The sequence below is a fragment of the Empidonax traillii genome, unplaced genomic scaffold (assembly GCF_003031625.1).
Source record: "Empidonax traillii isolate 1590-97213 ecotype Southwest subspecies unplaced genomic scaffold, ASM303162v1 scaffold55:size2822071, whole genome shotgun sequence".
Classification (NCBI taxonomy): Eukaryota; Metazoa; Chordata; class Aves; order Passeriformes; family Tyrannidae; genus Empidonax; species Empidonax traillii.
Genome location: NW_020955248.1, coordinates 963,833 through 977,857, shown reverse-complemented (window position 1 = coordinate 977,857; position 14,025 = coordinate 963,833). Strand labels below are relative to the sequence as shown.

The 14,025-nt window shown below is 51.8% G+C and overlaps 1 protein-coding gene across 2 annotated transcripts in view; it reads right to left on the bottom strand.

Moving 5' to 3' along the window:
- CSNK1E (casein kinase 1 epsilon) overlaps positions 1-1,071 on the bottom strand; it is a 23,499-nt gene extending 22,428 nt beyond the window's left edge. Inside the window, exon 1 of one of the 2 annotated variants that reach the window (XM_027879435.1) lies at positions 757-1,071. The gene's annotated coding sequence lies outside the window, so the exon portion shown is untranslated. The remainder of the gene's footprint in view (positions 1-756) is intronic. The other variant, XM_027879436.1, reaches the window with a different exon arrangement.
- Positions 1,072-14,025: the final 12,954 nt, after the last annotated feature.

Below are 14,025 nucleotides of genomic sequence, written 5' to 3'. Positions count from 1 at the left end.
ATGCACAGAGCATTTGGACTACATTTGAGGAAGAAACAGCCGCAACAGGAAAACAGGGAGGGGGACACACACACACAAAAAAATAAAATAAATATGTCCCTTACACCCCCACCCCCTACAGGCAAAACACTACGCGAAGACAGCAGTACCCGGGCTGTTATTTTTCCGGGTAGGTAACAAAAAGCTGCCACCCCCGGGAACGGCGCTGAACTTCTCCTCGTCCCCCCCAGCTCGGCCCCGGCCGCGGCCATCGACCTCCGCCCCTACCGAGCCCCACAAGACGAAACGTCGACCCCTACAACCTCCCTCCAACGCAGACACCCTTTCTCCCCCGAAACAGGCAAAGACGGGGGCTGGGAAGGGAGACAAGAGCATCAGTGAACGGAAGGGGTGGGGGGTTTAAATCATCCGGGGGGCGGCCCCCCCCGGGACCCCCGCAGTACCCGCCGAGAACACACCAGCACCCTCCTCCCCGATCGGCCCCGCCGGCAGCCAGGCAGGGCCCTGGCAGGCGGCGAAAGGGAAGAGGGGGGAGCCCCCCCCCCCAAATCTGCCAGTGGCGGAGGAGGCGACCCCCTCCCCGCGCCCCCACAAAGGGGCTTTTGTCCCCCGCCGCCCCCCCGGCCCGGCGCATCGCGCCCTGCCCTCCCCTCCCCCGCCCCCTCCCCCTTCCTCCTCGCACACAAAGAGCCGGAGGGGCCGCCTTTCCCCCGGGGTTTGCGCCCCAAGATGCAGGCGGGCGCCCCCCATACCCACCCTGACGGGAAGGGGGCCGTGTGGGGATGCTGCTCCGCCGGCTGTCAGGGGGCCAGGCGGCCGCGGCGGGGAGGATGACGGAGGATTGGGGAGGGCTGGTGGCGGCCGTGCCCGGCGCGTCCCTCCTTCGCTCGGCTCGGCGCGGCGCGGCGCTGCCTGCCGCCTCCCGCCCGCTCGCCGTCCCCTCCAGCCGGCGTGTGCTCGGCACAGCCCGGCGCTCACCCAGTTTCCATTGAGCCCCGGAGCCAAACCCACTGATGTCACCCAGCGCAGCCCCGGCCCTCCTCCTCCTCCGCCTCCTCCTCCGCCCGCCGTTAAAGGCGCAACCGCCGCCGCCGCCGCCGCCGCTGCCTTCCCGCCCGCCGCCCTCAGCCTCGGCGAGGGGGCCGCACACACACACACGGCCTGGGGGCTTGGGGGGGCGCGACCCCGCCGAAGGTTTCTCTTCAGTGGGGCAACAGCAGGGTAGCCCCACATGGGGATGATCAGACATGGGTGCTGGGTGCCATCGCGTTGGCGGCGGATGCCAAGCGGGGGTCCAGCAGGAGGGCCAGTGAGGCATCAGAACCACCCCTACCCGACAGAGAGGGTCAGGGCTGCTCAGTCCGCCCCCCTCAGGAGGAGAAACACACCTTGGGGGGAGCACTTGCAAATCCAAGTGAATGATGAAGCACACACATGAACCCTTAATCCGGACAGACGAAGTCTATGGGACACCCACCCCACCAGCAGATAGGTGCAAAGCTAGGGGATACCCCCCAGACCCCAGGGTGTTTGGGGGCCAGGTGGCCACAGCAAGCCCCAGAGCATGTCTGAAAGCCAGCTGATAGAGGGGAGCAGCCATTCATCAGACCTGTATGGGGGTGTAGGAGCAAACCCCAGGGCAAAGAAGTATTTGCAGGCTCCTGGGAGACTGGGGCTGGACGGACAAAGGAGGATGGATGTGCTGTTGTGAGCTCTGGGAGCAGGACTGTAGAAGAGGCTGGAGGCGAGTGTAGGGTGAGTGGGAAGGGAACAGCAGTAGGACCTGTAGCTAGAGCCAGATGATGCCCAGTTTCACAGGCAGGGATGCCTCATCAGGGTACAGGAGCTGCTTCAGCACAGTCATCCCAAAGTCAAGAACCATGGTTCCGGCAGGAGGAGATAAGCGCGATAGGGAAGAGCTCAGGAGCCCCCATACCAGTACAGCCCTGGGATGCATCTAAGCCCCAAAGTCAGTTTCCAAATACACAACATAAGCATGGGCTGTTGGCTCCAGGAGGCCCAAGCTGCAGCTGTGCTGGCCCCTTGCACTGCAGAAAGCAGTCTCTGCTTCAAGCCATACCAAGATGGTGGACTGCAACAACCTGAGTCCCGCTGCCAATTTGTGCCCACACTGAGTTGCTGGGCCACTGAGACCTGGGAATAGTTCCTCACTTATGCAAGCCTTTGGGAACCAGTGCTGTTTCCCTGTCACTGCTGGGCCAGTTTTATCACAGAACTTTGCCTCCACTTGGAGAAGTTAAAATTTGAGTTTTTCATAGTAATGACATTTCCTTACACATGCTCCATTGAACCTCTGCCGTTTCACAGCTTATGTAACAGTGAGCAGATGGGAAGGCAGGTAATAAGGTATACAGCCACTGCCAGATCCAGCTGAGGGTTGGGTTGCTCTCCTTCCCTGGGTGGGTGCACATCAGTCGAGAGGGGATTTGCTGGAGCCCGGCATCACTCATGACGTTGCTGCCAATGGTAGGCTCATACGGGCACTGAGCGAGGTGAGCTCTGGCAGAGAGCCGAAAAGGATAGATCTGAATCAGAATCCGGGAGAGGCAGCTCTCCATATGGCTGGTGGGAATGGAGTTTGGGGTGACACTGACTGGCAGGCAGGTGCAATGTCTGTGAGGACAGTGACCAGGCCCAGCTCTGCCCTCAGTTGCTGGCTGAGACAGCAGGAGGGAATTTGAAAGAATCCCAAATGTAGATACAGCCCTTGGGGATGAAATTGGAGTGTGCACATGGACACTTCAGTTACCTTTATTTTAATCATTTACAGCTTAAAATAAGAACTCTTTAATTAGAAACATTCCCTTAATTGAATTGTAATCAAGTTTTTAGTGCTGGCTAACCACATGATCTAATAACACCCACCTTTCCTCAAGCATTGCCTAGTTACACCTCTTCTTATGGAGTAATTTTTATTAGGGAGCCTGGTCCAGGTGCCACTGATTTTGGCTATGTGTGTAGCAGCCAGTACTGTGGGGACCCTGTCTGCATCAGGAATGTCAGTGCTCCAGTGATGCAACAAATAACTCCTGCCCCAGTGTCTGAAAAAGGAAGGTGTTTATATACAACACAAGCAGCAGGACCTCAACTAGAGAGAGCTTGGGGTTTGGTTGGAGAGGGAAGAAATTTGTGGGACAAGTAGAATGCATGCTAACAGTCTGTGCCGGGTCATCTCCATTCCTTTCCAGTAATTAAACTGGAGTGCAGCTGCAGTCACAAGCATCTTTTCTCCTCTGTACACTTCTCCAAAGATGAACACCCCTTCAGGTTTAGCCCTATATGAGGCGCCACATTACAACAACCAATTTACAATATGATTCTCTTCGAATAACAGCACCTGGAAGGCTATCTAACCTCCCAGACCCAGCAGTGAGACGCAGCTGCACTCAAAACCCTATACCAGGATGAAAACCCTGGAGGCCTTACCTCATCCTGTCTCCCTGGTTTGCCTGGAAAGGCTCTTTGTAAGAGCGCAGAAGAGAGTCCAAGCCCCTTAGCTCAGCAACTGGGGGACCTGCACCTGCGACACCTAATGTCTACATTTACCAAGGTTCAGACACGGTCAAAACATCCCTAGGTGATACAGGGAGTGCTGCTTCTGAAGGCAGGCAAGCGGAAGATGGACTACATGGGACTACATTTGGCCGCTGTCCTATTCACATGGGAAGTTCCTTGGGCTGTTCCCAGTGCTCAAGCTGCAGCACTGCAGAGGGAACCCATGGCAGTGTGTCTCGAGCTGACTCTTGTGGGCTGGTGTATCCAGGGGGGCTATACCTCACTGTGTACCCAGCCAGCCTCACCACTGCCCACCATGTCACTCCTCAGGTAGGAAAGGAAAAGAAGGGCTAGAGTTGCCCTGTTTAGTCACAGCATCATGGCTGGGTGGCCTTCCAGAGTCACGGTATATGATATTCATAGTACCTAGTAAAACTCGTGGGAAAGCTGAGCTCCAGCGACCTAGCAAACCTCAGCTAACTGCCAGGTCGCATTTGGCAGCTCTGCCTGATCCACAGTGAGCAGAATCCCGTTTCACCCACTATCTGGAGAAGGACACACTACTCTGAAGACCAAAGTCACTTCGCCACAGAGAGACTTACCTGTTCTAGGGAAGTGTGAGTAATTAGGGAAAGAGCAGAGAAAACTTTGACACTGTGCTGAAGTTCTACTGCTGCAAGGCCAGTGAAAGCAAGAAAAGATGAGAAGTGAAAACAAACGTATTGCCACCTGCAATTCAAGAGCAAAGGTACCTGAGGAGGCAGGTACCTGTGGCTTGACACATCCAACAGGGCTGATAGAGTTCTTCAAAACATTAACTCACAGTTCATTCAGAGTATGCAGCCCTCCACTCCAAAACCAGTGATCAGTGTACATAGGGTCTTTTTTACACAATACACGCTGTAGTTTCTCAGTACTTCCCAAATAATAATAGATTTGTCTTGTCAATACTCATGCCAAGCAAGAGAGCAGCATTTTAGAGAAGACCCAACACTCCTGGAGGGAAGGTCAAATGCAGCCTGCAAGGTGGGGATGCTGATCTGAGTGCTTTGCCGGAGCGCTTTGCATTTTAAAGCCTTTTCTAGAGTCAAGTGCAAGTCCCATTCTCATGCAGCAGGGACAAATAAATACTCCTGCAAATGAGCCATCAGGATCCTAGGATAGGACAAGGCTAAAAACAAAGCAAAATGCCAAAATAAATAAAACATAGCTAATAGCTACCTCTGAAAAGATTGCTGTGACTGACTTGCTCAGCATCAGGTAGGAAATCCGCAGCAGGGGCAGGGATCCAGGCCAACACACAACTGGTTCAACAATGAGTCACTCCTTTTTCTTCACACTTTTAGGGGGAAAAAACCCAACAACAACAACAAAAAAGGAAACGATGCTGAGTCCCTGCAAAGAACCTTTTTCATGACACAGCCCAGACTCATCCAGAGCACCATCTAACCTGTGTGCTGCAGGTGTCCCATGGAAAATAAATCTGTGGCCACATAATTAAAGACTCAACCGTAATTCATATGCATGAGGACATTGAAGGGCAGTTGTACAGCCAGCCTTGGTGCTGACATTTCTCAGTGATGAGAAATGTGTATTCTGATAGAAAGCAGCAATTGCCTGTTGCTGCTGCAAGGAGCAGCACTAGAAAGACGTGAGATGTGCTGCTGGGTGGCATTTAGGGCAACAGTACAGGAACTGTAAGGCTTGGGAGGAAGACTTGGGAGAAGAACCTTGTTAGGGCACTGGAGAAGTCTGGGGTCAGAGAAACATAAGCTGATATGGCCATCCCTCCTGGTTCCCTCGTCCCATCTAAGCTTTCCCATTTTTGGTTTCCTTTCTTAAGGCTTGTCACAAAGCCCCAGGCTCTGGGCTCAGCTGCTGCCCCCTCCCAGCTCCACCTCACCTGTCCTTCCCTGTTTCTTCCCCTACTGTATGCCCAGGCCAAGTCTCCTGCCCAGACATAGCAGGCTGGCTCATCTGTGTGTCCTTGGCCAGTCATCTGCAGCCTTCCCACCACATGCTGTCCCCCTCCACACAAGCTGCTCCCTATCAGTAGTCCAAGCCTTCCTGTGTATACGGTTGGTGGGAGCTTCCCTCCATCGCCAGTCCCCATCTGTTACCAGAAACTCCCACTCCCCAGGCAAACAGTCTGAGTGCTTCCCTTCTCCCTTCCATCCCCTCTTTCCACTGAACTGACAATCACCCCTCCTCTGCTCTTCCCATTCCACATCTCTAATCACCACGACTTTGCTCTTCCCATTTCCCATCTCACTATCCCAGCCAGCCTTGCTTCCTGCTCCCAGTTTTCCTGGTCAGCCATCCCTAGTCACCCCAGCAGCTCTCACACAATAGCCCCTTTGCAAACCAGACCTGGCATTTCCCCGCAGCTTGCGGTCTCATCTGCCTCCCAGACTCATTTGCTTTTCCCCAGATTTTGGGGTTCCCTTCCTTATTCAAATCAGGGACTTTTCTCCACTAGGCTTCCCAGAAGGTACAAGAGAGGTGGCCAGAAGTACAGAGCAAGGGAAAGCATTGAGACATTCAGATACTGCATGACTGTCCCTTCCCTAGAAGGGAAAGCCCTCCCACTTTTCTTCAGCACTGCTCCTCCCTGGGAAAGCCCATATGCTGTCATGCCAGCCTCAGAAGCCAAGAAAGGAGTGGGCAGGTTAGCAGAGGTTGAAAAGTTTATAGCTGTGACAAGTCTTCTTTCCACATTTAACAAAACCATGTAATTTGTCCACGCTGGTGGGAGACAGCAGTGGTGTTTCAGGGAGCTGGCAAAACACAGCCTCTGTGACACAAAACCCAACATCCTACCCAAGGCCAAGATTCTGCTTGAAAGCCCAGAAGTTCCACAGCTTTCATCCCCTAGGCCTCATATATACTTCCTCCAGGAAACCTAGTGGTGGGCCCACATTTTCAAAAAGAACTAAATAAATGTGCCCAATTCCAATTGAGGCAATCACTTTATGGAAAATTTCTGCTCCAACAGTGAAACTTTGACAGAGTTATAAGTAAAAATAGGGTCTTATAAGGGGAAGTATCAGCAACCTTAATTATAGGAGCTGTTCCTGGCCACACCTGTAATTAAGGGTATTTATTGCTTTTTTTCCATATACCTTGCCTTTTTTATCCTCATGGTATTCCCACCTTCCGTCAGTTTGCAATCGACTCTCTTTATTACACCTATACTGGCTTGCTGTGGTAAAAAAAAAAAACAAAAAAAACACAAACAAACCAAAAAACAAAACAAAACAAAACAAAACAAAAAAAAGGGGGGAATAAAAAAAAAGGTGGGGTGGGAAAAGAAAAGGGATATTTGGTGCACCTTCACAGATGTGTCAGGCCAGGGCAGACAAAGCAGAGAACCACAGGACGGGGCCAAGGTTCTTTGGGAGGAGCGCACTCAAGGCTGAATCAGCAGGATCTTGCTTGAAGACGTGTAACCTCATCCTGCTCACCTGCATGCTGAGTGCTCCGTGGGCACCATAGTCATGGAACCTGAGTGCCTAGGGTGTGGTGGAAGAACCTGGCCCAGCAGTCTGAGCAGGATGAAGGGTCAGAGGGAAGGCACCATGTCTGCCTTCCAAGTCTTGTGGATTCCTCCTCACCTTGAAAGCAGCACATCTCCCTCTAAAATACTGCGACCCTTGGGGTTTTGTTGGTGTTTTTTTGGTGTTTGTTTTTTTTTTTTTTTTTTTGGGGGGGAGGGGGTTTGTTTTGGGTTTTTTTGAGAAAAGGATCTGAACTGGTCCCTCTCTTTCTTTGCGGGCTTTTGCCCCACGGCAACATCATGTGGCAGAGCCATCAGCTAGGGTAGCCCCATCCCATCTTCCTGAAAGGGTGGGATCAGGCTGCTCTGTACCCTTCTCTCTTTCTGCCAGGCACTGGGGATGGCTTTAGGCAGCAATGAGAGCTTCTCAAAGCCTCTAGTGAGAGGATGTGCAACCCAAGGAAAAGAGAAACAACCTTGAGGCTCAGAGCCACAGCCCTCTCTCTCTCTCTTTTAGGAACAGCAATGGAGAATTGGAAAGCCACAGTCACCCCTTTGGGGAGATTTGCAGGTCAGACCAAATGAAATACAGGACTGGTCAAGTGGGAGGCAATGCCGCTGTGAAATTACTTGTGTTTGGGAGGTTGGCTGGAGGAGATGCTGGATACAGAAATATGGATCAGAGGAGGTCCCCCATTCTTCTCAAAAAAGGCCAAAATGTTGACAGTGGGAACTGCAGGCAGGTCAGACTCATTTGAGCCCTGGAGGCGGTCCTCTTGAAACACATTCTGGGCACATGAAGGAGAAGATGGTGACTGGCAACTGTCAGTGTGAGTTTATCAAGGGTAAATCATGCCTGAACAACCTGATCACCTTCTTTGCTAACATAATGGGATTTATGGGTGAGGGGAGAGTAATGAAAGTTGTTTATCTCTAATTACTGTCTCCCACAATGTTCTGATATCCAAGTAGAGGTGATGTTTCTCATTAGGTGGATAAGCAGATGGGCAAAAAAAATGTTTGACTGGTCAGGCACAGGGAGTAATTAATGGTTGTACTCTACCTAGAGGCTGGGTAAGTGGGGTGCCTCAAGGGGCTGTCCTGGGACCTGTCGTGTTTAACATGGTTATTGATGACCTGGAGAAGGTGATGGGGTGCACTTCCACTCTTTCAGGTGGCAGTTGGATGGGAAACAAGTCAACATGCCTGAGGGCAAGACTGCTATCAGAGAGACATAAACAGACTAGAGGGATGGGCCTGCAGGTACACTGGGAGTTCAGCAAGGACAAATGCACAGCCCTGTACCTGGCAAGGAAGAGGCCCTGGCCACAGTACAGCTGGGGACCTGATAGATGCGGAGCAGCTGTATGGGAAAGGACCTGTAAATCTTGCTGAAACATAGAACCAAGCTCTTCACACTGGTGCGTGGTGGGAGGATGAGAGACAACAAACATGAGTTGAAAGAAGAGAGGTCCAACTTGAATAAAGGAAGATCTTTCTGTCCTCAAAGGCAGTGCGGGAAGTGTGCAAAAAAGTTACCCAGAGAAGCTGTACGGTCTCCATCCTAGTACTTTAGAAGACCAAATAAAGCTCTGAGCAACCTCATATGACCTCTTTCCTGACCCTGCTTTGAGGAGGAAGCTGGACTAGAGATGTTCTGGGGTCTCTTTCAAACTGAATTATCCTTCAATTATATGATGTGCAGTGGCCCATTTGTGTACAGTGCGTGTTTGGCATGTGCCCAGTATGCATGTGCTGCTACACACACGTGTCCGTGGCAAGTGGCAGCTGCAAGCCTGAATCCCATGTGAAGGGTGTAGCTGATGGTGGAGAAGGTATCACAGATATGATAGGTGATGAGCGAGGAGCACACCATGGCAGGGAAGCAGCTGGGGCAGTAGCTCCAAATACCTGTGACAACTGTGCCACTTTTATGGGCTCCAGTGAGCTCACCGGGCATCACATGTGCAAAGTGAGCTTGCAAGGAGCTTGTCATGTAAGAGCATGGTGGGAGAAGGCATGCAAGTGCCAGGGGAGAGAACATGTGGCCACAGAGTAGTGAAACGTGTGTGCAGCATGCAGCCACTGTGGGCTGGGGGGGGAGCAGTGTTTGTGTGGGCTTGTTATTCACAGCAGCACAAACCGGTAGTAGCTAAAAAGCCTCCTGCGTATGAGCATCTCCCATGCGGACTCTGGGGGTGAAGGGACAGGACGTAACACAGGCGGTTATGAAACCAGCTGGCCCCATGAGAATAATTCACAAACTGCTGTGGGAGGGATAGGAGAGATAAACAATGCACTGGAAGATTGGAGGGCAGGGAGAACGGCTTAAAATGCATCTTCCCGACATGCCCTGGTGGATTAGTTCAGCATCTCAGCCCAGCTTCTCTTTAATTCTTATGCAAGGGGTTTCTCTGGAAGGGACAGTCTGTCCTCGCCAGCTGAACACCAGGCACAGGGCACCAATTAACAAAAGGCCATCTCACCAACCGTCCTACACAGGGAAGGGTGAGAGGCAGCTGGGACTCAGTCCCTGTGAGGACTGAGGTTGTGGATTTTCATTTCCGCCTCACATTGTGCTGTTGCTCATCAGGGACCAAAAGATGTGCTCATCTGAGCCTTCCATGGCCTCCTATTCACTTCTGGCTGTGATTTGGAGGCTGTGATTTGTATCTGTAAGGCCCTATATAGGCTACATTTGGAGAAGCTCTGTGGCCCAATGGCTCCCAGTTCCTACATCTGGATGTCTAGAGGCCAGGGGTTTCTGAGCAGGGAATATGCATGGTCCATCAGAACTGCTGCTTGGAATTGTGGGCAGTGGAGTACAAAGGCAGTGGGTGTTGTGTATGCACCCAGGAAAGTGCAATGTCCTGGCAACAGCCTCACTGAAGCTGCGGATGCAGGGTGAGTAGAGACCTAGTCTAGGAACTGCTCCCAGTTCATTTATCTCTCGCAGTGTCCTCGGCTGTACAGGGAGGTGACAGGTTAAACCTGCAGTAGAAGGTTAAATTTGTCCCTCTGCCACTGACTGCTTTGTGATCTTGGATAAGTCACTTTGCCTAGCTGTCAGCCACTTCTGTCCCCCTTTGCTTGCTTTCTGGCTGAGAACAGAAGCTGTCCTTTCTCGTGTGACTGCAGCAGCAAGCAGAATGGAGACAAAAAACATGAGGACACAGGAGGCTTCTCCATGAGGCAAATCATCAAATAATTGCAAGGACTCATAAAAGCCCATGTTTTTAACAAATTACTCTTGCATTTTAACAACGAAGAATGCGTTTTGAGTTCGTGAGACCATCTGACTGCCACAGGAGAGCTGTGTATCAAACAGAGCAGCAGGGAACATTCAGCTTCATCCAGCCAGTACAATGCCACCAGTGCACCTTGTACCTCCTCTGCATCAACCACTGCCCGCTGTTCTCAGCCTGACTTGCCTCTTCCACTGACCTTATTGCCCTGTCCCATTGGCACCCATCAGCTTGCTGAGCACTGCTGGCTCCTTGGGCCCTCCAGGGCACCCTATTATCTAACCCTGCCACAATGGGTGCAGCCTGTCACCCTGTGTCTGCAGCTTTCCACTCCACAGCTGTTTTTCATCACTGCTCTTCCCTCCTTTCCCCACAGCCTCATGCAACAATGGAAGGGTCATATAAGCTTCTCTATTCAAGACAGCCTCATTGCTAGTGAGCCCAACACTGTATCCTGGAAAGCAAAAGGCACACCATATAACACAGAAGCCTGGAGCTAAATGATGGCTCTGCTCTGCTTACATTTAATCAGATCCTTCTGTGTGGTACCAAGTGTTCTGCTATAGGTCTGCCTTGCCTGTCATGTGCTCGCACCCACTCTCCTACTGATTCATTATTTCATCACTGAGAGAAGCACGTGCAGCCTGCAGGTCACGTTATATATATCTTCAAAGTCTTCTCTGGAGTTCCTGTGTCAGCCTGTCCTCCTCTGTTCGATACCCCAGGAGTGGTGCGCAGGCCTGTGTTGGGTCCCTGATAGACACACAGAGGCTGTTGCTGGGTGAACATCTAATCACCTGTCAGGAGCAATTTCAAGCTGCTCATTCTCTTGGTCAAACAGTTTCTGTAACGAGGCTCTGTGCTTTACAGGCCCTCAGCTGACTCTTTAAGTGACGGTAGCGCTGCAACATTCAAACAACTCTATCAAGGTGCTACAGCCAGGGACCCAAATATTACCAGGTCCCAGGTTTCAAGACATGCTATTTCAAATCTGGGGCCAGCACCAAAATAATCCTGCTAATTTCAGAGGCAGAAAAAAAAAACTTTTAAAGCTCAAATATCCTGTATCTCTCAGACTATTTTGGGATGGTGTTTGTGTTCATCCTGAATTTCTTTGCAGGCATCATGGCAGTGAAAATCACATCACTCCACTTTACTTCTTTTCAGGCTGACTTGACTTTGACAGTGAGTCACTTGGGGTCTGTGTGCCCAGGCTTCCCAGAAGGCAGAGGCATTTCCTACACTAAATGCACCCTTCTGGAGGGGACATGATCAAAAGTTAGCTTTATGCTGATAGCCCACTGACTGCTCTGCTGGTGTCGCTTTTCCCGGGAACTGGAAGAAGCCCAGGAGCTGAGACTCCTTACAGTTTGCAAGCCAGGCTGCTGTTATTGAATATCCCATGGGGGTATGAAAAGTTTGGTTACCCGAAGAGCTCTCAGGGCACTGCAAACCCTCTATCTGACAGCCCTCACACTGCCACTTCCATGCAGTTTCACTGCCCCTCTTCCGCCACAGGAGCATCTTGGCCTGTGGTATGGGAGAGGCAGCAGCACCCTGCTACTTGTCCCATCAAGGGACTGAATAATAGCAAAAAGAGGAGCAAGCCTCATACACTGAGCACATACAACCAAGCAGGGCTGAGAGACAGCTGAAGGACAAGGAGGCAGCAAGGTGGCAACCAGAAGGACCTGACTCTGAACAAAGGTCATCTCTGCCTAACTTCCCAGGGCTGACACAGCTTTGTAGGCTTCTCCCAAAGAAGAAATCAAAGCGGTAGCCCATATCTAAACTGTTTTCAGAGTAAGTGGCTGCTCTGTGAAAGCCATGGCCTGGCTGTCAGGTGGGCTGACCCTTATTGCAGGTTATGGGTGCAGCATTGGTGGTGAGTGCTGGTCCTCTCAGAGACTACTTTCCCTCTAGATCAAGCATTTCCTCCCCTGACCCCCACCTGTGACCCACAGGACTGCCTGGGGAGTCAGCCTCAGCCCCAGCCCAGCCCAGCCCAGCCCCACAGCTCCCCGGGCTCATCCAGTGCTGGGGCCAGTAGCCCCCTGGGGTAGTCAGGAGCTGTGAGGATACTGGGATCTGTGGAGAGGATCACGAGTCTTATGAGGAGCAGCTGAAAGAGCTGGGGTCAGTTGTTTAGCCTGGAGAAAAGGAGGCTCAGGGGTGACCTTATCCCTCTGTACAACTACCTGAAAAGAGGTTGTAGCCAGCTGGGGGTCGGTCTCTTTTCCTAGGTAACAAGCAATAAGACAAGAAGAAATGGCCTCAAGTTGCACCAGGGAAGGTTTAGTTTGGATATTAGGAAAAATTTCTTTTCTGAAAGGGTTGTCAGGCACTGGAACATGCTGTTCAGGGAAGTGGTGGAGTCACCATCCCCAAAAGTATTTAAAAGACGTGTAGATGTGGCACTTAGGGACATGGTTTAGTGGTGGACATGGCATTGCTGGGTTAACGGTTGCACTCGGTGACCTTAGAGGTCTTTTCCAGTCTAAGCAGTGATATGATTCTATGACGCCGGGACCCGCGGGGATGCCAGCCTTGCTTTCAGCTCTAGATGGTGCTCTGAGGCCAGGCAATGCCCGGGCTTCCCCAGTGTCTCAGTGCCACTCATCCTCCTTGTGCTGCATCCTGCAGGCGGAAACATACCGGGGCTCGGTAGGGCAGGACCCCCACTCTGCTGACCAAGGCAAGAGGAGAAGCCTGTGTAGCCCTTCCAAGAACTGGCTGCCATCTCATCTCCTGCTAGTGTGACATCCCCGGCCGGTGGATCCCGTGTCGCAGGTGGCTGCGTAGACAGACTACCTCCCTTGCCTCCTCATCTCTTTGCTGTCCCCTCGATCTGCCCCAGCGAGGCTGCCCCATCTGCCCCACCCCCCTCCCCCCGCCCCATGCCTTCAGCATCCCGGCAAGCTGCTTTCCCTCCTCTCCCCCTCCTGCGCATGCAGCAGTAGTTCGTCCCGGATTTGCGGATTTAGCACAGGGCCGGCGCCCGCGGGGTTTTCCGATAGTGGTGCTCCATTAGGGCCCAGCTCTGCTCTTACCACAGGCAATGCCAAAGTCCCATTGACTTCGCGGGGGCAAGAGCAAGCCCTTAATGGCCTGGGAAGGCAAGGCTTTTTTTCACTGGGTTGGAGGGGGGGGGGTTGGTGATATTTAAAACCGTGGATGCTGTCCAAAAGCTGGGAGAGACCTCAGGCCCTCCTGCAAAGGCTGAGAAGAGATGCTAAGGCTCAAAGGAAACAGAGGGAGCATTCTTGCAGAGGACACAAGCCTGCGCACAGCTGCTGGGGCAGTGACATGTGCCCTGCTCCACTCCTGGACCAAACGTGGATGAAACCGAGCTGTTTGAAAACTAACATGTTTTTTCAGTAGCACAGACATTTTCACCATCATGCCCTAACCTTGGAAATCCAAACCCATTTTCTCCCCAGTTGAGATTACTGTTGTGTTTCTTGAAAATATTTTTAGTTGCAGTGTGTATCAAATGTTTCACTGAGCAAGTTCTGTGTGAGTTGAAAGGTGCCAATGATGATCTCTTTTTAAAAGGGTTGTCCAAAAGTGTCACTAAAAATAAAACATGAAACAAGCTTCTCAAGTGTCATTTCAAACAACAACATTCATTTGAAAGCTGGCGAGAGTGACAACAGCGTGGTTAGTTGTCATGGGGTAGAGGAAGTGAACCCGTGCCTGGATCTTATTCATAGGGAAAAAGTCCTTCCTCTCCCCATTATATTTCTGGTATTTGAATAGCTTTCAATA